This window comes from Pipistrellus hanaki (assembly GCF_964339955.1).
Source record: "Pipistrellus hanaki genome assembly, chromosome: 4".
In the NCBI taxonomy this organism is placed as follows: Eukaryota; Metazoa; Chordata; class Mammalia; order Chiroptera; family Vespertilionidae; genus Pipistrellus; species Pipistrellus hanaki.
Window position 1 is genome coordinate 27,439,471 of NC_140506.1, and position 25,361 is coordinate 27,464,831.

General features: G+C 41.8%; 1 pseudogene across 1 annotated transcript; it reads left to right on the top strand.

Annotated features, from left to right (window-relative positions):
* The first annotated feature begins 11,567 nt into the window (after positions 1-11,567).
* On the top strand, positions 11,568-12,204 carry LOC311621076 (ferritin light chain-like; annotated as a pseudogene). The gene has a single exon. The product of its transcript is annotated as a ferritin light chain-like (transcript).
* The last annotated feature ends 13,157 nt before the right edge of the window (positions 12,205-25,361 follow it).

Below are 25,361 nucleotides of genomic sequence, written 5' to 3' on the forward strand. Positions count from 1 at the left end.
AAAAAGGCCAGCATTATTCAAGGAAATACCACTGCTCCTCACCTGGAAGAACAGAACATGCATTCACACACATGCACATACTCTCACATATGTGCACACACACTCATGCACACCTGTGTACATACACGTACACACTTGCCCCTGATATAGTGAGGAAATGGTTGTGGAAAACCCAAATAAATAAATAAATAAATAAATAATTTAAATTCACACAAAAGTACTACCAAGGCTCTGAGGTTTGGAAGAGGCTGTTCCATAGATGCTTCTTCTGCCTTCCAAAATAGAAAACCAGAGTAAAGAGACTAGGAAGAATGAAGGAGATGGGGTAACTCTCCGAAAATGTATAGTGCACATCATAACCCTAACAGCTAAGGGGAGAAAAGGGCTAACGGTGCCAAAGAAAAGCAGGCAGGATTTAATTTTAAAATAATTAAAAGATCAGCGAGAGAACAAAGGGTAAAGGAGAGGAGAGAGGCCACGGTTGGCAAGGGGGCTGAATACAAAGGTTTAAGCTGACATGACATCATAGGAAGAAAAGGGGCCAGTCACTGAACAAGAGTCAAATTTTGCATTTTACCTTTCAGCCAAAACAAGTGAGGAGACATTTTAAAATGTAGAAACTAAGACTGCCCTTTAGTAAATCATAGTTTAAGTGGGACAAAATGTTATTTAACATTTTTTTCCAATTGTAAGAATAAAATTTTTCACATTTAAAGAATATGAAAAATACAAAACAAAAGAAAGAAAAAGAAACACCTATAGTCCCATTACCAAAAGATAACCTCTGTTAATGTATATTCTTCTGGTCACATATATATAACTTATGATTAGAGTGTGTATGTGGTGATTTTCTTCGCATCATGTCTTATCATAGTCAGTTTTTCATTCTATTAAGTCATTTTTAAAACAGCTTTTAGCCATTCACTTCAATTCTTAGTTTTTATAATCTGAAGAATAATGCTATAAATATCTTCGCACATAATTTTTATCCTAGTTTCTAATTACTTCCTTAGAATAGAATGTTGAAAGGCAAATTTAGTACTTGGTTCAAAAGGTGCTAACTGTTAGTTTTGTTTTTTTTAGAAATTTTGTTCCAACTTATACTTCCACTGACAGTGGAGACAGGTTTCTTTCACCACACCCTAGTCAATAAGAGCATTTTTTTTAAGTCCTCTTCTAAGCTGATAGAGGTATAAAATAAAATGTCAAAGGCACTATTAACCCTAATCCAGTTTACTATTTACTATGTTTACAAAGTCAATTTCTAAAGATGCACAGAATACTTACACGTTTTTAGAATCATGAGCTCCTTTGAAAATCAGATGGAATCAATGAGGCTCTTGGCACGCATCCTTAGACAACCTCACACTGACCTCTAAACATCAGACCTAGGTGGAATTTGTAGGCCTAGAGCCCGATAACTACATACATGATTTAGTGGGAAAAGACTCAACTTGAGACGTGGGACTTGGTTTCTGATTCTAGCTCAACATCTAAACATACTTAGGACTTGAACATGCTAGCCTCCAGAATCCCTTCCAGCTGCAAAACCCTGGAGCCCTATGATAATGTCAACCTTTTGTAGATACATGTTGTAGATACTGCTTTGGGGACATTCCGAGCTTACTTCTTGTACGTAGGCTGGGTTCTCTGACGTATTCAGGAACAGCCAGGACTTTCTCAACTCTTTTTGGCATCTGTTCCAGGAATAAGAATTAATGTCAATACTGCTGATTACACAGATCTCATTGTGTTCCATGGCAGCTTGGGAGCTCCTTCAGGGTATAAACTGTGTCTAATTCGACACATTCACCAGTAAATGTCTGCTAAAGTAAATCAACCTAAACAAACAAACAAAATAGAGTATCTTCTAAAATTAAATAAAACTAGTTTTGTTTTGTTTGGGTTGACGATAATGCTACAAAAATCTCTAAATATGCATAGTCATTAGCCAACTTTTCATTGTTAGTAGTCATAGTACTTACGGTATGTCCTACTAAGTCATTCAGCACAATGAATTAGTGAACTCATTGCCCCTGGGGAAATACAGGGTTAGGTTCTTGTGGACTTCGGTGTTTCTATTTAAAGATACCTTATTTAATACATATTATCGATTCATTAACATGGAACTCATGGCCAACAGCTCTGTGACTCATGCCTGAGCCAAGCTTATCTAACACATGTATTTTTCTCCCTGAGGCACATCCCTGCCTTCTTGTGCTTAGGAACACTAGAGGCAACACTTGAGCACTATAGTTGGGTGCCATTTTACACAGCAAACTCACCATCCAGAAACACAGAAATACAAAAAGTGCAGCACTAAATATACCAAGAAAAGAATACTTGTTTACAGTATGAAAGCTGAAACAAGAAGGCAGAACACTGCTTTGTAAGAGACTCAATAATGCTTATTGTACTAGTCAGGATTCTTCAGGGGAACAGAATCAATAGATGATATTTACATAGTAGATATCTGCAGGTACACACACACAGCTGGAGGCGCAGGAACGCTGGTGGTATAATTCTGAGTGTAAGTCCCAGTCAAGGGCAGAAAACTGATGTTTCAGCTCAACAGTCAGGCAGAAAGGGTTGATTCTCCCTTCTTGCACCTTTTTGTTCTATTCCGGACCTCAACATACTGAATGATGCCCACTCTCATTAGGGGGGTTGGGGAGATGGTGGGCTGAGAGATCCACTTTATTCAGCCTACAAATTCCAATGTTAATCTTATCTAGAAACATCCTTACAGACACATCCAGAAATAATGTTGAACCAAATATCTGGACACCTTGTAATCCAATAAAGTTGACACAAAAAATTAACCACCACACTTGTTAAAATGAGAATACAGAATTTATTTGCCATTGGCTCACATGTTCACCAAATATACACCTTCATAAACTTCAAAGAAAAAACTGCTGTTATTTTTAATTATTTATTTCATAAGAAACTATTCTCCTACCAGATATCATACAATAAATTATTCTATGGATGAAGTTAGCAGGCAACACTACACTGTAGGAATTTTTTAATTAATTATGTTTATTATGACTATCACATATGTCATAATACTAACTCATTTTCCATTTAATTTATTCTTAAGACAGAATTGAAAGGTACAAATTTACCTCAAAAGAGATAAATAAGACTAAGATAATAAGACTTAGGCTTGATGAGTTGGCGTTATTTTTACAAAGATACAGAACTGGTAATAGAGCTACTATTTGAGCCCAGATTTGTTTTGCTCTAAAACCCATATTTTTTACTGTTACATTATAATGTGGTAGATTTTAATATAGGAAAAGGAATCTTAAAGAGTTCAGTTCATATTTCAAGCGCTATATTAATGCTAAAGAATTTAATATTGCAGCCAAAATACTTTTCTACAATAGGTGAAAAAAAAATAGCTTTAAGTCAGATAGCATAGTCATAGACCCATAGCCTCAATAGGAAAGTATCACATTTATTTCTCCAAAAACTGATATCCAAAAACAAAACTACTCAATGAAACACAGCTAACCAACAACTTTGTAAAAATAAAACTGTATATGATCAGGAAATCTAATACAGTATAAGGAAGACCCTTTTGGACTAACTTCATAAATGAAATGGATATGGAATATTATATGTTTCTTAGAAAATAAACTATACTCTGAGTCTGTGAAAGTCAAGTTTGAACAAGGACATGCATATGTGCTTTTTTTCATTATCTTTGCATACTTTTACATTACTTCCTTTAACCTAAGCTTACATATATCAATATTTTATTCTCCCTCTCTCTTTTGGACGGTTATAAAAATACTATCTAGAATATGTTTCAATAATCCTGGACTGTCCTTTAGTCTTCATATTAAACAAAGATACTTAGGTTAAGTAATCAAATACTTGATGTGCAGATATTTTTAAAAATTATACTAAGGATTTGTAAATTTTGTGTTACATAAAAATAGAACTAGCTTAAGCTACACACATACATATCCACCCACAAATATAAGTACATGTATACAGAGACTATCTTTTTCCCATTATTGATTGCAGTAAAAAAATATTTGAAAAACTATGCTCTGGAAACTATTTTCAACAGGATTCTAGTTGCATTGCATATTATATCACAGGTACTTACTGAATATAAATGGATTAAATGCTCTTATAAAATGACAGGATGGCTGAATAAACCAAAAAAATAAGATCCATCTATATGCTGCTTACAAGAGACTCACTTCAAATATAAAGACACATACAGACTGGAAGTGAAGATATGGAAAAATACATTCCATGCAAATATAAATGACTGCAATATCCATATCGGGGGGGGGGGTGGGAATCTAAAATTTTAAACAAAGAATTTGTGCCAGGCTTTGTTCCAAGCATTTTACATGATTCAACTCATTTCATTTTCATGGTAACCCTGAGGTAGGTAATGCTGTCCCCATTTTGCAGATCAGGCAGATGAAACACGGAGTTTTTAAACAACTAGCACAGTTTCACAGCTAAAAAGTTGTGGTGAATATAGAAAGGAAAGAACTAAAAGCGAACTATGAAGTCATCCAAAAAGAAGAGAATATAGAATTAACTTCTTGATAAAGTGGTTAGTAGGTAGCCTGTGATTCTTTTTTTTTTTTTTTATATATTTTTATTGATTTTTTACAGAGAGGGATTGAGAGTTAGAAACATCGATGAGAGAGAAACATCGATCAGCTGCCTCCTGCATGCCCCCTCTGGGGGGACGTGCCCACAACCAAGGTACATGCCCTTGACCGGAATCGAACCCAGGATCTTTTAGTCTGCAGGCCAACACTCTATCCACTGAGCCAAACTGGTTTTGGCCTGTGATTCTTTAGGATAACGTTCATTTGCCTTCAGTTAGAACCACGAGAGTTCACACATACTCAAGGTAGGTAGGTGCTTGTAATCCAACCTGTCCACTTCAGTGTGGCATTTGTGGAGATGGCCAATGTCAATCTCAGAGCGATTTCTCCTGATGGAAGATACTGTTTTTATAACTTCCAGACTGGAGTCCCCATAATAAAATGTTGCAAAGTTTCTAGAGACTCATCAGGACACAAGAAGCCTTAGTATTTGATGGCTAAAATTCATCATACTTACTTGAGACTGGTCAGTCTCCTACCTTACCTTTGGGAAACACAGCAAAAAGGCTAGTAGACAAAAGGTATAATGAAGGTCAACAAAATAAGCCACTTAACACATGCATTCAAAATCACCAGGGGGCAAAAGTTATCAAATCCCGAAGCCAGTGAAGTACCCACTTCAGAAACAAACATCGAACAGCTGGGCTAAATATTGATGGTTCTATACTGCTTTTCAAAGAAAAAAAATATATAGATTACTAAAAGGAAAAGAGAAACGAAGGAAGCAGAGGGCTATTACCAGCTCTTGCTAGGAAATCTGAAGTACTTATTACAAAGAGACCGTTTCGCCTGACATTTAGATCTTGCTGGTGTGATGTGCACTGTCCCGTCAGAGCCCTGACCTAAATTTCCTCGTTTAAAAAGAACTAAGTTTCTGCTCCCACCCATTTCCAAAAGCCAGCTGAGAACTCATTTCTCAGATCCTTTTCATCCACAAGAAAGCCCTGAGAACTTTTTAAAAATTTGAAGGACAAAAAGGTCAGAAAATAATAAAACGCAGTACGCAGCCTCTCCTCCTTCCTAAAATGGCCATTTGGCTAAAAGCCATGATCATGTAAGAGTTAAAATTCTGCACTGTTTAAGAACAACCAGTTGACCTTTAACTATGCTGGTTTGAATCCAATCACCTTTCAACAAGCAAGAAATCTGGCACAAGGCGTCCTAACACACACCAATTATTTTCATAGTGTACATGACGAAGCTCACAGCGTCCTGTTTAGAAAAAAAGAATAAATGTCCGTTTTTTCAAAAGCCAGACTTGGAGGCTGAGTGTCTCTGTTGATAGGTTTGTCCTTTGGTTAACTGTCTCCGAAAGTGCTGCTGCAGAAGGCATTTTCCTGAGAAAAAACAGTTCCTTGAAGAAAATAACTTTTACGTCTTGTTTAAATTGGGTCCTGTGAAATGGTTTTCCCCAACCTTTGGTACGTCAGACGTAAATGTGGCTGGGAAATCATTAATTACGAGGCTCAGTTACGAGTTTTGCATGCCATATATGTAAGAGGAGAACGTTCCCCTTGCACTGGAAGGGCGAAATGCTGAATCCTACTCTGAGCAAGTGTATTAAAATCCAGAGATTCAACCCCAGCCATTGAGTGTCTGCTTCCTAAAATGAGTCTGTGCTTTTCAAACGCTGTGAGTTTTCTAGATGTGGTCATATTCTCTCATGTCTTCAAAACAATTCAGTTTTCAAATTCTGTCTCGGGCTTCTTAAGAACATATCGCTTGGCTCTGTGGGTGCCATGTGTAGGGATAGAAGCCCTCTCTGCAGGACCATGCCAGCCAGCCAGACAGACAGACAGACAACCTCTGGTCCATGGCAAGACTGCGTTCTTTATCGCCTCCTTAGTTCTCTATCTCCAGGCCCCCCTGTGACTCACCACAGCCCATTTCTATCAACCAGTTACTTGGAACACGAAGCCCACCCCTAGACCAGATTCTTGCCTGAGTGTGCTCTTTCTTTGTGTAATCCTTTGCCTTCAGACTGAGACTTCTGAGATTCCTTCCCAAATCTCAGAATCCTCTTCTCTCTCTCAGTAACCGGCTCCCTCCAGCGAAACTTCTGCTGGCCGTGCCATGTTTGCCAGCCCCTCCTTGCCACAATATTTGACTTCCCTTCATTATCTTCGTGTCATTTGAGTCCAGAAAGAGAATAGTCGGGTCTCATGGCAACATGAAGCAGGGCCCCGGGGCCAGGGCCCAGATCACCACCCTCCCAGCCACTTCTGCTTTGGGCCAAGGAGGGAGGGGCTTGATTCAGGAACAGAGAGGATCTCCTGGCTCAGGGACTGCTCACCCACTGACTGGCAGGAAAGCACCTGCCAGCCTGAGGGCCCCTTGGGGTTCACTGTCTAACAGGACATCTTGGTTACTGTATGGTTCTGAAATCAAAGGGACCCCCCAGGAGCTCTGGCACAGTGGAGTCATTCTACAGATGCATCAGGGAAGACAGAAAGCCCAGGCTCCCATGGGCCTCACCCCCCTCCCTTGCCCTAACTCTCTCTCATTCCCAAGAAGCAGAGTCCCCTCACCAGCGTCTTCTAAGCAGCCACTAATTCCAATCCCATTTTTCTGCCTCCGACCTAAGTCAATGTTAAGTCCAGATTCTCATCATTGATCCAACCACAACTGATTTCCCAACCCCCACTTGCCTCGCCAAGATTCAGGGAACAGCTGCTACCATCCTCAGCTCAACTGCCAATGGAAAACTCACGTCACTGGAGAACGGGTATGAACTACCACGAGGCCCACACATGACTTTTTTAGTTATGCTCCTTACACACAGTGAATGACTCCCTCAGTCACATCATCCTAACATTTGTCACACACACACACACACACACACACAAAAAAAAAAAAAAAAAAAAGCCCACATGCTTGAAGAATTGCATGGCCATGCGATTAGTTAACATTCTCTATTTTATTAAGCAGGGGACACAGTTCTATGCTGGATGAGCTCTGTTCAGGTTTCCCAGCCCAGCTAGGATTGCCTGTCCTTTCTGTCGGCATCCTGACCAGGACAACCTCCACCAGAAATGCAGGCGGTGTTGGGAAAAAGAAAACACAGTAGACCCGAAGATGGAAGACGAAGGATAGACTTAGAGCCTGGCCGAGTCACTAATTCACTAAAACCTCAGTTTCACCTTCTGCAAAATGGGGATTGCAACAGTCACCTCACAGGGTGCTATGAAGGAACCACATGAGATCATGAAAGTGAACATAATTTTGAATTATTGTCAGAGAAAGGGGGAAAGGGGAAACAACTAAAAATATCTGCCTCCCTCGCCGTTTTACGCTAGCAGGTAAAATGAAATGTTCAGACAGGAACCCTAGAGAAGGTAATCAGAGTACAATATTCTTAGGCACTTTCCTAGAGGAAGCCACTACACTGCCCAACCCCGTGCAGAGCTCAGCCTGCACAACGCAGCGTGTTAGGAGCCTGGGGCTCTGCACCAAAGTGCTGGGACTGACCTGCAGCAAGAGACCAAAAGGCTTTCCTTGTGTCAGTCCCAGGAGGACAGACAAGGGCAGCTGAAGGACAAACATCCAGAGTGGGTGAGACAAACACCTCAGGCCTTGAACTTACTTTTTTCCCTCGGTGGATCACCTTCAGCAGAAAATTCCAGCTTTGTGTTTTCTGCTTGCTCCCCCTCGAATGGGAAGTTCTGCTCAGAGGCCCAAAATAGAAAACGGGAAGTTAGCAGAACTGATTTTCCCAGCTCCCCCAGAGCAAATCCCTGCACCTTTGTGGATGAGAACTATTGTGGGACGGTGTTACCCCCCTTTCTGAAAGGAGCTAACGTGCTGATTTGCCAGGTGTGTGCAGTAAACAGCCCACCCCCTGAAGGAAGGAACCATGGGGCAGCTTCCTTCCTAAAGGAAGGAGGAGAGCAGAGTGGCATTGACAGTGAAGGGATACCCAGGGTGTTCCCATCAGAACCAAACTGCCACCAAAAATAACCAAGCGCCCCACTTTGGTGCAGACACCAATCTCTGAGCTGGTTCCGTACAGGCACCTTGCTTAAAGGACCAGTACTGACGTCACTCCCCTCCCAACTTCCTCATCACTGTTCACGGTATCAATATTTCCTTAGAGCCTGGCCTCTTTCATGACTCTGCCAGATGAGTCTCCCCAGCAAACTGATTCACAGCATCCCCCTGTTCCAAGGTCTACCACGGCTCCCGGATATTAGCTAAGTCTGAATTGTTCACAGTGGTCTGGCCATAGCTACCTAGCGCTTCGGCAGCTTGTTACCGGGGGAAGTGCCTGAGCTGGGTGCCAGATTCCTTGGGGAAGAACCAAGCCTAAGGGCTGTGTGGATCTGAGCAAGTTATGAAACCTCTTGCACTTGTTCCCTCTTTCGTGGAAAGAAGATAACACCCACCTACACGGTGATTAAGGATTAAGTGGGATAACGCTTACAAAGTGGTCACGGTGGGTTCCAATAAGAAGAGAGTAATTAATGTTTACGCCCGGAGTGCTCACTGCAATCCAGGCTCTGCTCCGAGTGCTGTGCATGTACACACATTGTACACACTACTATCCTCCTCTCACAGAAGAGGAAATGGAGGCAGGAGAAAGTGAAATCACTGAAACCGCATAATGACTCAGTAGGAGAACCAGTGTTTGAACTTGAGCAGTGTGGTTCCAGAGCCTGTATGCGCAACTCCTCGCTGCTTCCCCTCCCTCCAGCTTCCACCAGCTAACCCAGCCCACAGATCCCCTCTGTCCTCTGCATCCGTCCGGGCCTCCCTCCACATTCCCGTCTCCCCTGGTGGGTGCCACGCTGCACTTTCTCTCCAACCTCACCAGACGTCTTAAAAGCAGTCATTGCATTTCCTCTGTACTCAAGTATACCATCTCTCTCCTCTTTATTTTGCCTTCACTCATACATCCGCTTGTGATTGTTCTCCAGTTCTTTCTGTAATCTACTCCCAGAAACTGCATCCTGAAATAGACCACATCTCCAAATTCCAGGGTGTCCCGAAAGAAACATGTTATTTACACCAACAGCCCAGCTGCCATGACCAAGCCACGTCTAACTTCCAGTCACTTCCCCAGCAAGCACTTACCAAACATCTGCCACGTTCGTTTCACAGGGGGAAGATGACATGGGCCCTGACCTCTAGGAGCTCACAATCTAATGAGGAGATGGTGTTTGTGCAGAGAGTTCTAACAAGTTGTGGTAAAGCACAAAAATACCTGCTGCGAATGGCATCCCCCCACTTTGGCTCTGTTCGCTCTGGCATTCTCCACGTTGTCATTCAGAGGCTGTCACACTGCCCTTCCTTTTCATCTCTGCTGCCACCACGTGGTAGACTTGCTCCCTACCTTGTTCCTTGAAGGATTGCAATCACCTCCCGACTTATCTCACTGCCTGCCTCCTTCTCCTGCCCCTCAAAACCAGCCCGCCTCCCTGCAGAATAACCTATGTTGTCACTGTCCTATGTGACCAACCAAGTACTAAGTCCTGAGCCTGAAGCAACAAAGCTGACTTTTTACCCTTTGCTTTGCTCCATTTCCCTCCACTTAGATATACTTCACCTCATATACCACACCCAAGAGAAAACTCTTGGAGTTCTCCAAAGATGATTCACCTTCCTATTTCCTATTGTTTCCTTTGCCTCCCACTCTTTTACCTCATTATTACCCCTGAAATTCAGATTAAATCACCTCCTCCATGAAGCCTTCCCTCATTCTCCCACAGCATGTGAGAGTGCCCTTCTCTGATTTGCTTTAGTCATGCAATTGCATCTCCTTTCATTCTGTCTCACATTACAAGCATTTGTATGTTTTCCCTTATGGTCTCTGTGCCTTTATGGTCTTTGTTCAATACAGCACCTGTTATGCCTCAAGCATAATGTGCCAAATAAATAATAAATATGCTCTTTATTTTTTGCATGTGATCTAGTGGGAAGAAAATCTCATGGGTATCCCAGGAGGAACTCAAATTGTGTTTTTTTTTATTATCATCATCTGATTTTTCACCCCTAGGTAAGATGGTAGGAACAAAAAATGAAGACACAAAGGCCTGCCCAGAACAAAAGTATATTATCAGGGAGATTGGCACATAGTATAAATAAAATAATAAGATACATGCAAAATAATATAAATTATAAAATTATGGCAGTTCTACCACCAACTAAGTGTGTGTCCTTGAGCAAATTACTTATTCTGGGAGGTAAAATTATAAAATTAAAATTCATAGGCAGTGTATGAATTTATTATTCTAACCATCGAATGGTCTGCTCTTCTAATAGATGGCCCTTCCATATTAGTAAGTGTCAATATAGCTGCAAAAATTATTATATTAATTAGTTCTAGGGAAATTAAGTATAAACAACCACAGAAAAGTAAAAACCAGCAGCTGAAATTGATAATTAGACAATGAGAAAAAAGTAATATGCGTTTCACTGGCACCACTAGATGATTTTTTTAATTGGCTGCCAGTCTGCTCTTTGTAGTGGGGGGGGGGGGGGGGGGATAAGTCTGCAGAATATCCTTATGTGCAAGGTCAGCATTTTGGCTGGAAAGTGATCTATAGCAGCAAGCTGATGGACACAGCCGGGTTAGGGTTCAGAGGAGATGGCTGGGGCTTGACCAGTGACAATTTCAGTTGGAAGGTGAGTCTGAGAGATGGTAAGTGATGCACAAAGATACACAGCTCATTAATGACAAAGCTAGGATGAGAAATCCCCCAATGCCATGAAATGCAGGCTATGTGTGTCTGGGCTTTTCCAGCAGCACATGCATGAAGATACTGGGGAAATGCCACTCTTCCACCAAGCGCCCAACATGGAAATCAGATCACACTTCAAGGTTCATGATTCAAATGATCAAAAATTAATAATCACGAGTGCCCTTGGCGGTCCCCGATCTGTCTCTTGCTTCAACAGTGTTTGGATGGATCAGACCCAGGGATGCCTCTTCTTCCAGCCTCTGGCCACTCACCTGCGTCTTATCCAGTCACCACCTTCAGAACCACTTCCAGGACCAGCCAATACACCCGATGTGTTTTTTCTCCCTTAACTACTTGCAGTCAAACAACCCTGAGCTCCCAGATTCGCCAGAATTATTCCACCGAGGTGGAGGCTGTGGTCAACTGCCTGGCAGACCTGCATCTGCGGGCCGCCCACACCTACCTCTCTCTGGGCTTCTGTTTGGACCTGGACAATGTGTCTCTGAAGGGCCTGGGACACTTCTTCTGAGAGTTGGAAGAAACATCTCTAACTCTAAAGGTGCAAAACAAGCATGGTGGCCGCATTCTCTTCCAGGACGTCCTGAAACAACCCAAGATGAATGGGCAAAACTCAAGAAGCCATGGAAGCCACCCGGGCCTTGGAAAGGAACCTGAACCAGGCCCTTTTGGAGCTGCAGGCCCTGAGTTCTACCCGCACAGGCCTCAGCTCTGTGACCTCCTGCAGAACCACTTCCTGGGTGAGGCGGTGAAACTCATCAAGAAGATGGGTGACACCTGGCTCACCTCTGCAAGCTGGCTGGCCCCCAGGCTATGCGGGCGAGTATTTCTTTGAAAGGCTCACCCTCAAGCTCCCGTAGAAGCCTCTGAAGTCCAGAGGCCTTTGAGGGGCCCTTCCGCATTCCCCTGGTGTCTGGCTTTTCCTTGAGCCTCTCCCCAAAACTACTACCCATTCTCTTAACCACCATGGAGCCCTCTGGACCAAATGAAACTATGAAGCTTTTTACAACAACAACAACAACAAAAATTAATAATCACAATAACCATATGTTTTGTCACCTTAAAAGAAAGTTGCTTTATAATATAATTGAAAACACTTATATCTCATTTAAAAAAAAGACTCAATAATATCCAAAATACATAAGGAATTCATACAATTTAACAAAAGGAAGACAAAAAATCCAATTTAAAAAATGGAAAAAGGACCTAAATAGACACTTCTCCAAAGTGGACATACAGATGGCCAAGAGACATATGAAAATATGTTCAAAGTCACTGATCATCAGAGAAATGAAAATTAAAATAACAATGAGGAAGCATCTCACACCTGTCAGAATGTGACAACAAATCAACAAATGACAAGTGCTGGTAAGGATGTGGGAAAAAAGGCACCTTAGTTCGATGCTGGTGAGAATGCAGACTGGTGCAGCCATTATGAAAAACAGTATGGAGTTTCCTCAAAAAATTAAATATGAAACTGCCATTTGATCCAATAATCCTACTTCTAGGAATGTATCTTTAAGAAACCCAAAACATCAGTCAGAAAGAATCTATGCATCTCTATGTTCATAGCAACACAATTTACAGTAGCTAAGATCTGGAAACAGCCCAAGGGCCCATCAGTAAATGAATGGATAAAAAAGCTGTGGTACATTTATACCATGGAATACTGTACAGCAGTTAAAAGAAAAATCTCTTACCTTTTGAGACAGCACAGAGGGACCTGGAGAGTATCATGCTAAGTGAAATAAGTCAGTTAAAGAAAGACAAATATCACATGATCTCACTCATATGTGGCATCTAAGTAAAAAATAAATAAATAAGCGGATGAACCGAGTGGATCCAGAGACGTGGAAGCATGGAACAAAGTGCAGAATCTCGAAGGGGCGGAGGGGAGGAGGGGAGAAGAGGTGGGTGGGTGGGAGGCCACGAACCAAAGATCTTTATGCATATATGCATAACCCATAGATAAAGACAATAGGGTGGAAAAGGCCTGTGGCAAAGTTGGGGCAGGCTGGAGGGGTTCAATAAGGGGGGGAGGGATATATGTAATACTTTCAATAATAAAAGAATTACTTTTTAAAAAAGACTCATATTAAAACATTTTAACTAAAAGGAGTTTATGGCAAGTAGTTATGTCCTAGGTTAGAATCTTCCCTGACAAAAGTCAATTATTACCTTAAATAAGCCCATCTATTGTCTTTTGCATTGGCTGTAACAAACCTTTGGAATGTCAGTGTAAAGCCCCTTTTTTCCAAACCCCTCAGGGCACAACCAATGCATCAGGAAGAGACCATAACCCTCCCATTGTTATTGTTACCCTGTCATTGTTGACTGTTAACTATCCTATACCCACCTAGGTAAAAGATGTGTCTTCTCATTTTATTTTTCATCCATTCCCCACTTTGCTTTCTCCAGCCTCTCTCATCTATCACCAATGGATTTCCTGTGACCCACTTGTGTCTTCTCTTTTGATTGTAAGCTATAAAGTAAGGTGGAAAACTGCCATTCTCTGGAACATTTTCTCAATCCCTTGAGATTTTGCTTCCAGGCAGTTGTCAATAGTTTGGCTCAAATAAACTCACAAACATTCTTCAGAGGTTTGACTGCTTCTTACATTGACAATACATACCGGTAGTTTGTAAAATCTGGGGGCACTGCCTGGCCATAACCACCACTTTTAACTGTATATGGGGTGCTTGCCCTGCAGCAGGACAGGCCTTCCCTGAGCTCATCCACACTTTGTTATAGCATTTTGCAAACACTCTTTATCAGATTAAGAAAGTTCCTTTTATTTATCCTGAATTAAGTTTTTAGCATAAATAGAGGCTGAATTTTAGGTGAAGTTTTTTGTGTGTTTTTTAAGTGTCTTTCAAAAAATTTATATGGCTTTTCTCCTTTAAACCTTTATTGTTATGATTTACGGTGATTTTTCTACTGTTAAACTGTGTTTCTGAAATAAACCCATATGAATGGGGGGGGGGGGGCGGGGAGGGGAGATTCAATATTATCACTCATATAGGAAAGTGAGACCACAAAGGCAAATGTAGGCAGTGCTCACCCGAGCACTCTCCAGGTGAGAGGGAGTCTTAGCCAGCAGATTTTGAGTTTGGCATTTCTGGGCCACAGCTATTCCCATGGTAGAGGTGAATGTCCTACTTTACCTCAGCATGACATATAGGTCAGCGGACGGACTCTCCTCTAGCTCCAATTCTGTGCTCATCAAGCCTGGTTATTGATTGGTTTGCTATAAAGTTTGTCTGTTGGCCAGGCCCGGAGCAGCCAGGCCCAGAACAGCTCGCTCCTCTCCTGCCCCTGCCCCAGGGCTGCCTCTCAGACATGGCTGGAAACTTTTGTGGGAATTTGAGGGTCTGCTGAATCAAGTGATGAAGGCTTAGATCTGGATGTGTTGAGTTAGTATAGGGCTGGGGTGTTGATCTGTGAGTGCCTTGGGTGGGGCCTGGATGAGGCTGGTTGACCTATTTGGAAATGTCTTTTGTGTGAAATGTATCATTGGGCATGTGGAGGTATTATTGATATGAGAAAATGCTAAGTAACTGATTTACTATCTGAAAAGGGATTTACTATCGGGGAAAGGGAGGGAGGAAGAGACTGAACATAAACTGCACCTATGGATGAGGACAATGGGGGATGGGGAGGGAGCGGAGGGTGGGGTGGGAACCTGGTGGAGGGGGGAAGAAATGAGGAACCTTTGTAATAATATGAAAAATAAAGATTGATTTAAAAAATAAAATAAAATAAAATAAAGTTTGTCTGTTGGAATAGAACCTGGTGGTCAAGCTGATGAGTAATTTTGATTTCTGGGATAGTTGTCTTTATAATCACAAGTTAATATGTCATTCTCATCGACACATCAGTCTCATTAGCTGCAGAATATGAGTTCTCTTCTAAGAAGCAGATGCCCTCTCAGAAGGCCCACAAAATCAAGTCTCTGGACCTGAAAGGCTGTGGTCTAACCCTTGGAACTTGGAAAATTCTGCTGTAAAGATGCCTCCAGAAAGACAGCAGTTTCCCTTCTCTTAAAGACTTACTTGCCCATTACACATGCCATGTACGTACCCTTTTTTCAAACTCTTCTAATTGGTTCTTAAATTGGGTAAGAACTAAGTTGCTTTTTCCTTGACTTATTGAGGATTTAACATGCTAAAGTTAGAACTACAATGGTATGGTTCCTGTCCTCAGGTAAAATAGACAAAAAATTTAAGGTCTGAACTATGAACCATGACTTGGTCTTAGGTATAGGTCCTTGTCAAAGAAAAATAACTAAGCAACCAAGAAGTGATTTCAAAACAACAAAATTATTTTTCCACTTCTCAAACATTGTCAAAGGGAACAATTCATAAAGCCCTCTTCTTTTCATATGGTTACTTCACATCACTCAAACTCTGTGTTACCTCTCTCCTTTAGATTCTCCCAAAGGAGAATCTCAGTCCTTCTAGTCTTCCTTTTCCCTTGACTTGCATCACAAGAGCCTAACAGAACTGGCCTGACAATATTAAACAATGCAGGAAATTTGGAGAGAGAAAAAAAATAAATAAATAAGTGAAACCAGAACCATTCTTTGTAGACAATAAAAGAAGCATGCCTCAAAATTATCATATGTTATAAATAATGGCCTGTTCATATACAGATATAATTTAAAGATGCCAAATTAACTAGGAAATGATACAAGGAAAAGAAATTACTTAAATTTTTTAAGCATCCACAATATTTAAGAGACTTATGAAAGACATTCTGCTACCTGATATTAAAATATAGTATAATTAGAGGCCTAGTGCATGAAATTCTTACAAGGGGCTTGGTCCTCACAATGGCAGAGGAGTGGAGGGGAGATCAGAAATCAACTAAATGACTTGTATGCATGCATATAAGTATAACCAATGGACCTAGACAGTAGGAGGGGTGAGGGCCTGTGGGGGGGGGGAACAGGGGCGGGGGAGCGGGCTGGGAGAAGTCAATGCTGGGGGGGGGGGGGAAGGAGACATATGTAAAACTTTCAACAATTAAGAATTTAAAAAAAGAAAGATCAACCAAAGAACTTGCATGCATATAAGCATAACCAATATAACCAATGGACACAGACAATAGGGGGGTGAAGGCCTGGGTTGGAAGCAGGTTGGGAGAGGTCATGGGAAGGGGGAGGGAAGTGGGACATATGTAATACTTTCAATAATAAAGAATTTTTAAAAATTAAAAAAAGAAGCAGAAGAATCAGGCGTCAGTCAAAGCCACAGGTTCAGATGCGATTATAGAATACCTTGAATACCATAACGAACAATTCAAATTTGATTGCACAGCCATGGGAAACCACTGGAAGTTTTCTGTTTTTTCTTCACCAGCTAATAATAAGATCAAAACAGCATTCTATGTAGATGACTCTGACCACCTTAAATAGAACATGAAGGGTAAAAGTAGTAAGCCAGGAAACCAGAATCTTGGAAAGAATATGATCATAACTAACATCTAGAGACTGCTCACTGGGAGTTAGGCACCACTGTCCAAGGTGACTTACATGAATTCTCTGTCAGCCTTCTAAAATAGGTGCTAGTGTGCCATTTTATTGAAAAGTTTGCCCAATGTCACACAAAGAGTTCAAACCTAGATGGTGTGATCCCAGACCTCATGTACTTGCTCACTATCCACCAGACCTGTGAAACGGAAAGTCAGGACAGTAGGAAAAGAAACAGTGGTAGGCCAGTGCCTGTGGAAATGGAGAGGAAGTAACCACAGGTAACTCCCACTCTTGTCTTTCCTCCCTGTGGGCACTTTATTCTAAGATGACAGACAGAAAATCATATTCCAAAAATAGTAGAAAATCGAAAGAGAGAAAACTAGAAACTGTTACATCTTTTTAAATGAGATAAGAGAGGAGAAGAATAAATAGGAGTTACAGCTTCTTCTTGATCAAGATGGAGAGATAGAAATGAAGTCCCACCTGCATCTCAATTCAAAGAAAGGAGTGGACACCTGGTAGCATCCTGTTATCTTTAACAAATCAGAAATTTATACTATCAAAAATCTTCCTGTTTATTTTCCTCTGACATAACACAATCCCCAAATCTACACAAAACTGCTATTAAGACTATAATTCTTCTGTGTGTGTGTGTGTGTGTGTGTGTGTGTGTGCGCGCGCGCGCGCGTGTATGTTTTGTTTGTTTTTATTATTTAAAGAATTACATGTCTCCTTTTTTCCCAATTGACCCCCCCCCCACTCCCAACCCCGAGGGCAAGCCCCCAACCCTGCAGTGTCTGTGTCCATTGATTATGCTAATATGCATGCATACAAGTCCTTTGAGACTGTAATTCTTGAAATATCTACTATTAAAACTCCAGAATTATCACAGATATGTTTATTGATCACTTGATTGATTGCTTACAAAGTTTTGAAGATGCTAGAATTAGTGTCTAATTCTAGCATCTCAAGGCTTTAGAGGACACAGTAATCTGCTCAATCTATAAATATCTGTCTTGGTACCTCATAAAACCCAGAATTAAGCAATAAGACATGACAAACCACTACTTACAAGGAATTAATCTGTTGCCTCAATTGGCATTAAGCAGGAAGCCAAAGGCCATTAAAACAAATTGAAATTAATGTAGCAAAATAACTCAGTCCTAGGTTACTGATCTTATCATTTTGAAAATGACTCTAAAATCCTTAATAGCCATTAAACTAACTTCTAAGCAAGAACTCAGAATCCCCATTAGCCAATTCAAGCACTCAGAAGTACGGCCAAAAAATGACAAAGAGGAACAACTTGAACAAAATCTTCAAGACCTTTGACCCCACCCGGATGGCCTGACGAATGTACCCTGCTATTGGAGAAAGTTCATGCTGATTCAGATATCCAGCTGAGTTATGGCCTGTGTGGGAATTCTTTTCCCCTAACAGGTAATGTCAATAATGTTATTTGCTCATTTATGGGTACAGCAGTCTCACATGGAATAAAAGAAGGAAAGGAGACATGACCTGCCTTCAAGAATCTCATAAGAAAGATGGGACAGACAGATAAAAACAACATGAATATGCACAGGTAAATATTTATGAATGGTGGTAAAACCATGGGTCATGGAAGTCGAATGGCCGAGGTTTGAACCCTGACTCCACTCGTCAACATCTTCAGCAAGCTTTATAAACCTCTCTAGGCCTCAGTTTTCCCCTTCTGGAAACTGAGTTAATCATTCCCACATCAGCCATGGCCGGTTTGGCTCAGTGGATAGAGCATCGACCTTCGGACTGAAAGGTCCCAGGTTCGATTCTGGTCCAGGGCACATGCCTGGATTGCGGGCTCGACCCCCAGTGGGGGGCGTGCTGGAGGCAGGCAATGATTCTCTCTCATTATGGATGTTTCTATCTCTCTCTCTCTCTCCCTCTCTAAAATCAGTAAAAATGTATTTTAAAAATATATATTAAAAAATAATAATTCACACATCTTAGGTTGTTGTGAGGATTTAATAACATAATGAACATAGAATGCTTAGCACACAAAAATTCAACAAATGTGAGCTGCTACTGTTATCCTAAAATAACATTTTGCTTTTTCTACTATTATTACTCCCCCTACCACCGTAGTGACTCTCATCTCTGTGCTGCCCATACCTTCAAGATAAGGAGGCTCCCGGGCTGCAGGAAGGGGTCCCGTGCAGATGGAATCGTTCCTCTCAGGCAGGGAAGTTAAGAGGCTCATGGTTTGCCAGAAATGTCAGAGAAGAATATTGCAGATGGAGGAGATAGCTGTGGAAGGGAGGAAGCCTAGCCTAGATAAAGCAGATAAGTCAGTGTGCTCTAAAAGACTTCCTGAGCTGAGGGAGGAATCATATGTTCACAGGTCATATGATTGGAAAGCTGGAAAGTGCTTTAGAAATCCTTACGTTGGGGGCGGGGGGAATCAAATCCACAAAAATGGGATTTGTGGCATTTTGGATCGTCACAAAAAATTGTATGCCTTCCTCTAGTGTCATTTGAAATACTGAAATAATTTCAGTATCAAAGGGGGAAAAATAGATGGAGGCAATGGTATTTTTGGGAAAAAATTATTTTTGATCTTGAAAGATACATATTCCTTCGATCATGTGGCAACAATGTGAGCGCAGAATCTGCTTGCTCACCACCAGCTTTTCACTTCTCAGTAACAGGGAGAGCAGAGCAGATGCAGGTTCCTCCCAATGCCAAACGTATCTGCTGCTTTATTTGCAAATGTCCTAGGACCCCATTACCCTGACTCTCACACCCCCCACATGGGGCCCGAACAAAGGGCCATAAGATTCAAGTGACTGCTCTGACACGCAACCAGTTGGCAGAGGAAAGAAACAGGAGTCCTGCTGATGGGGAGGAGGTTCCGAGGAGGAACCAGACATGACCGTGAGGGCTTCGAACAACGTGCTGTGGAAAATCAAATAATGGGAGCAGCTACGCGGATTTGAGCAAGAAAGCGACTTAAGCAAAATGATTTTTTTTAGGAAACTCATTCTTGCTGCTGTATACAAAGCACAATAAATTAACCACGTCAGATTCCTTATCTCCACGGAACCTAGAATGAAAAATCAACAAAATATATTAAAGGGAAAAATCCAGCTGTAATTCTTTTCATTTGAGGATGTTTTCTATTTAAAATCCATGCTTAACCCACTTTAGAAAGGAAATTAAAATGTGGTGTGTGTTTTTTTTCTCTCTCTGTTGGTTATAAAAAACTTAAAGGCTAAGCAGTTAAAAGAAAATTCTGTTTTCTGCTTTTTTTTTTTTTTTTTTAGACAGAAAGTTACAAACTAAGCACATAGGAGCTGGGACTTTTTTGGGGTGTTCCCAAGTCACAGGTCAAGTTTTAGTCCCGCCTCATTTAGAGATGTCCTTTTTGCTCTGGCCACCTGACGATCCTGAGTTCCCGAAGCTCCAGTTTTCAATCCAGGGCACTGGAGGCAGCTATTTTCCCAAGAGAGTCCTCCTAGTTTGAATCCTCCTTTCCTTCCCAGGACAATTGTGTGCATATTGACCTAATACAGACCTGTGTTCTTGGTAGATTTTCAGCAAATATTTAATGGCCCTGGCCTTCAAGACTCAGCCGCCACCCTTCGCTTTCATAGCTTTTTCTCAAAAGGGGAAAGAATGAAGAAAGAACTTGAAAACTGCAATTTGTTCTGCTGAGCCGCTGCCCCTACCAGTCCTCAAAGGCTTTGCCGGTGGGAATACTCGTAAAGAGCAGCACAAACACACCCTTGTTTGAGTTGCCATCTGAAACCAAAGTCAAATACCCTCGCAGCCTTCCACGTGCTGCCCAATAAACGGCAGTGTTTTCTCAGAAGGAGGATGGCCCTTTGCTCCTGGAGAGGTGGGGAATGGGCAGGGATTCAGGCAGGAAGCTACCAAGAAGAGGAACCTAGAGGACTTTGCTTACAGCTGTATGTGCAGGACCCTGCTATTATGCACACTAAAGGTTATTGGACAGCTCAGGTTTTATCAGGAAAGGTCCTCTAGCCGGTGGAGCTGATGATTAGGCCCCTACATCCAAGACAAGAGGTCAAAGGCCAGAGTGGGGGGAAATCTTAGAAAAAGAGGAAAATCGACCATCGGTGTGTCTATTCTTGTAGGGGTCTCTGACGTCTCTCCAGCTATTTAGGTCCTGGGAAGCTTCCCGGGCCGGAACCCTTCATTGGAGTGATCCAAGCAAATCCTTCCATACCCATGGTCAGCATGTTTTACCTGATTCACTTCCTGTGTTGCGTTTGACAACAAATGAATTATTTTTTTGAAGACATAATACCATAAATGGTACAAAACTCCAAAGTTATACAAGAAAATACTGTGAAATAGGGCATCCCTCCCCACCTGTATATCTCAGCTGCTCAGCAACTGTTCCAGTCTCTTGAATATACTTCCAAAGCTGTGCTACACCTATCCAAGTATATACACACGTGTACTTTTTAAGGAAATTTATATATGGCATGTATAGAAGAGTAGTTTTTAAACTTATTCGCTGTGATCCACAAAAAGAAAAGCACTTTATCTGTGCCCAGTCCCTGAGTGCTTTAATCACCTTAGCTTCATGGTACTTGTACCGCAGAGCATTTGTGCTTCTCACTGCTGTTCTGATTCAGGAACTTTTTCTGGCAATTCTTGCTCTTTTATTTTTCCATATAAACTTTAGATTCAGCTTCTCTAGGCATATATGCTCCCTTTTTACTTTGTGTTTTTGATGCCAAATGTTGTTTTCTAAATATTCTGCAATTTCAGTTTCAAGAATTATTTAGAGAATGTAATTTCCAGGAAGTCAAGCTTTTTTTTTTCTATATTTTTAATGTTTGATTTTAGTGCATTGTCATCAGAGTATACTATTTTTACTTGGGAGAATTTATTGCCATTTTCTTTGTGGTTTCATAGGTAGTTAACTTGTATGACTGCTCTAATATTACTTTAAAGAAAAGCATCATGTTTTAAGACTATAAAGCTTGATAAATATCTATTAGAGCTATCTTACTGACTTTTTTAAAGTTTGTGTGTCATAGTTGAAAGAATTAAATGTTTTGTTATTCCTAAGTTTCCTGTAAGTTGGCACCATGTTTCCCATGAGAATTTATTCACCACATTAATTACCCTCTGTTACATCCTTTACCATTATCAAGTGCCCTTTTCATCTAATTTAATGCTTTTTGTTCTGAATACAGCTACATAGGAGGGAGGGAGCATTAGTCATAACTCTCTCTCTCTCTCTCTCTCTCTCTCTCTCTCTCTCTCTCTCTCTCTCTCTCTCTCTAGTCTGTGTCACTCAGCTTGGGCTGCCCTAACAAAATACCATAAACCGGGTGGCTTACACAACAAAAATTTATTTTCTCACGCTTCTGGAGGCTGGAAAGTTCCCAGGTGCCGGCATGGTCAGTTCTCGTGAGAGCTCTCTGGCTTGCAGAAGGCCACCTTCTCCCTCCGTCCTCACGTGGCAAAGAGAAGGCTCTGGTGTCTCTTCCTCTTTTTGTAAGGACACCAGTTCTATCAGATCAGGCCCCACCCTTAGGATTGCATTTGCCCTCAATCAGCTCCTTAAGAACCTATCTTCTGTGTAGAATCACATGGCGGGTTTGGGCTTCAAGATATGAACAGGAGGGGTGCACAGTTCCGCCTACTCCATCTTCAGCCTTTCTGGGCTTCATTGTTTCAGATGCACCTCACATAGGACACATGACTGGACTTTGCTCTCTTTATAAACTTGAGAGTCTCTTTTCATAGATGAGGTAGACTATTTAAATGTATTGTTATATATGTTTGGTCAAGAATTGGTACTCATGTGAAATAAGCCAGGCAGAGAAAGATAAATATCACATGATCTCACTCATTTATGGAATATAATGAACAACATAGACTGATGATCAAAAATAGATTCAGAGACAGAGAAACACTTATCAGATCATTAAATCTCAGAGGGAAGGTAGGGGAGGATGGGGGTGAGGAGGAGAGATCAACCAAAGGGCTTGTATGCATGCATATAAGCCTAACCCAGTGGTCAGCAAACTCATTAGTCAACAGTGCCAAATATCAACAGTATAACGATTGAAATTTTGAGAGCCAAATTATTTAAACTTAAACTTCTTCTAATGCCACTTCTTCAAAATAGAATCACCCAGGCTGTGGTATTTGTGGAAGAGCCACACACAAGGAGCCAAAGAGCCACATATGGCTCACGAACCGCAGTTTGCTGACCACAGGCCTGACCAATGGACACAGACAACAGGGGGGTGAGGGCATGAGCGGGGAATAGAGAGAGTAATGGGGAAATAAGGACACATATGTAACACAGTAAGCCATTAAAGAAATTTAAAAAAAAAATGGTACTCACATTTTACATTATGGTTCCCTTCTCTTGCTTTCAGTATATCACTGTGTATTCTGCTTTGTTATGATGCCAGCTTGATCTTTTGGTTTTTACTTGTAATAGTTTGATTTTTATTTGGACAATAGAAGAATTTTCCTTTGTCTTTGACGACCAGTAAATTTACTTGAACATATGTCAATGCTGATCATTCTGTATTAGGCTTTCCTGGGCCACAGCACATCCTGTCCATTTGAAAAATTCAGTGTTATTTTACTTTCTAAAGCATTTTACTGAATAATATCTCCAGGCTTCTTCTTAAAGGATATAAATAATGTATATGTTGCATTTCTTTTATCTTTCAAATCTTTCATATTCTCTTTCATCCATTCTAACTTCATTCATTTCTTATTTATTATATTTTGCTTGCTTCTCTCATTCCTGTTGTCCTAGTTTTCGCTGATGTCAATGTCTGTTCTTCTTTGTGATTATTTCAATGTGTCTGCATTTCTGTGGTGATTTCATTTTTCTTTCTGCTTCCTTCCTGAGCTCTAAAAGTTCTTGCTTCATCTCCTTCGGTGGTGTTCCCATTATTTTCCCTTAGCTCTCAATTGTTCCCTGGGCCTCTTTATTGACTCACTGAGTTCTATTTGTCCATTGCCATTTATTTGCTCATCATTTTCAGCATCTTGCTGTCACTTGCTGTCACTTGCTTATTGTGAACATTTCCTTCTACCACACATATGCTCTGTCCTCTCCCTCCTTTTATTCTTATCTGTAAACTAGGGGCACAGTGCATGAATTTGTGCAGCTTGAAAGGAAATGTGGCTCCACAAGGCTGTGGTGGGCACAGGGGCAGGTCTTGACCCATCTTCTGCACCCCTGGCTGGTCACTCCTGCCAGGACCCCAGGTCTCCTGTCTGCCGGCAGCCCCACTCCCACTGCTGGGGCTGCTCCCATGAGCTGACAGCATCAGCCCCGCTCACACCCACTGACAGTGCGGAGCAATTGGGAGTGATTGGGACCAGTGTCAGCAGCAGATGCCAGTGGGCAGCGCCATCGGTAGGTACAAACAATGGCTGCTGCCCCAATTGCCCCTCAGGAGCAGGGGGAGGTGGAGAAACCCTGAGGGGCAATCCACCATTGCTGGGATCCAGCAGCAGGTGCAAGTGGTGGCTCAGGTGCCGGCAGCAAGTGCAAGCACCTGGTGGGGCTGCAACACACAGGAACAACTTGCAGTAGCCACCAGAGGCTTGCCCCGATGACAGAGACCGATGCCCCGCCTTAGTCTGGCGCCTCCACTCACCTGCTCTACCAGCCTACCACAGCCGATGCCCACAATGTTCTACACTCTGCTGCCTGCTATCAATGCCTGCCATGTTCCATGCACACCCCCTGGTGGTCAGTGCATGTCATAGTGGCCAGTTGTTCAGTTGTTTTGCCATTAAGTCTGTTTGCATATCAGGGTTTTTTACACTAAGTGACCAGATTATTATGATCTCTGGATGCATAATAATCTGGCCACTCAGTGTATATCCTATATAATAAAAATCTAATATGCAAATTGTCCCCTCGACCAGGAGTTCGACCAGCAGGCAGGCTGGCCAACCGCCCATGTCCCCTTCCTCTAGCCTGGCTAGCCAGACCCCACCCATGCATGAATTCATGTACCAGGCCTCTAATACAAACACACACACACACACACACACACACACACACACACACACGTCAAATTATTATGCATTCATAGATGACAATAATCTCACCGCCTAGTGCATGTATAGATGGAGTGCACTCCTCCTGGACTTTGGAGGTGGTTCACATTGGGGCAGGTGAGCAGGTCCAGCAGCAGGAATGCTCCTGGTCTGGGGAGAAGCTCCTTGTGACAAGGCTGTGTGTGTGCGCACCTCGTTTTAGCTTTTACCACTCTCCAGCCAAGAGATCCTGGCACAAGGCACAGTTCAACCTCTATTCTCCACTTGCCTCACCGGGGTCAGAACAAACATGGCCTTACTACATGCATTTTTTTAAATTCAGCTCTACTTTCTCCACTTTTCTGTGGGGTAAAATAGGATCCAGGGATGCTCCAGCAACTCCCCACCACACACACACACACACACACACAGACACTATTTCCATGATTCCAAAATAAGGATCATTGATTTTGTCCCTCAGAGTGTCCTCAACTTAAAAATAATGGT